The sequence below is a fragment of the Brassica napus genome, chromosome A8 (assembly GCF_020379485.1).
Source record: "Brassica napus cultivar Da-Ae chromosome A8, Da-Ae, whole genome shotgun sequence".
Taxonomy (NCBI): Eukaryota; Viridiplantae; Streptophyta; class Magnoliopsida; order Brassicales; family Brassicaceae; genus Brassica; species Brassica napus.
In genome coordinates, this window is record NC_063441.1 from 6,791,386 (window position 1) to 6,792,494 (window position 1,109).

A 1,109-nucleotide genomic window follows, 5' to 3' on the forward strand; every position below is an offset into this window, starting at 1 on the left:
TCGACACCAGACCTTCATCGTCGATCGATCCCAATCGTTCGACAATGATCGATACTACACCGCGTACGTCGATCGATACCGTGTCGTCAAAAATGGTAAACATTATTATTCTAACACAGGACGAGAACGAAAACATGTATGACCAGGACGGTCATATGCGTAATGCAACAGGTCAGAAAATAGACGCTCAGGGGATTGTAATCCCTGATGCTAATGCTACAGGAGCTGCTCAACCTGTAGATGAGGACGCTCGATCGAAACCACTGGCCGACTACAATTGCCCAGATGAGTACTATTCCAACAGATCAGCTATTCGACTTCCGGAGATCCAGAAGCAGAATTTCGAGCTGAAGCCTCAATAATACACCCTAGTGTCGCAGATACCCTACTCTGGGTTACCGCACGAGGATCTAATCGCTGCTATTCGGATGGAAGGAGTCCCCAAAGACTAACTGTTGTGCAAGCTCTTCAGATACAAGGTGAATGGAGAAGCGATGCACTGGCTTAGGCAGCAACCCCCGGGATCTTTAACATCCTGGGCCGACATCAAGAATGCTTTCTTACGAAACTTTTTCGATGAGGCGTGCGCTGAAGAACTTCGGAACAAAATTTCCACATTCTCGCAGGAGGCTAGAGAGTACTTCAAAGATGTGTGGATTAGATTTAGGTTCTTCCAGCGAGACTGTCCACACCACGGATTTAACGAAGTGCAGCTGCTAAGCACTTTCTTCCGAGGTCTCACCTTACAGTATCAAATGGCTCTTGATACGGCGAGTGAAGGAAACTTCACTACTCGGAATCCGTTGGAAGCTGTGAGACTTATCGAAAACTTTGCTAACAGCAGCAGCACCAAAAACACTGACTCTGAACGGAAGAAGTTTGTAGCCTCTATCGGGAAGGAACAGATGGACGAAGTAAGAGCTAAGTTAGATGTGGTGCACGAGCTTCTTAGGAAGCAAGTCTGTTCAGCTGAAGGAGAAGTAGCAGATACAGAAGGAGAAGAAAATGTGAACTACATCGGATGTACCGGATTCCAGAAATTTGGAAACCAGGACGGAAACAGAAACTTCTTTGGAAATGGTCAAAGAAGTAACCAGAGTTCACAATTT

The 1,109-nt window shown here is 46.2% G+C and overlaps 1 non-coding gene across 1 annotated transcript; it reads right to left on the reverse strand.

Annotated features, from left to right (window-relative positions):
- Window positions 1-594: 594 nt before the first annotated feature.
- LOC125577458 lies at window positions 595-700 on the reverse strand. Its single transcript, XR_007315873.1, has one exon. It is a non-coding gene; the product is annotated as a small nucleolar RNA R71 (small nucleolar RNA).
- Between the last annotated feature and the right edge of the window lie 409 nt (window positions 701-1,109).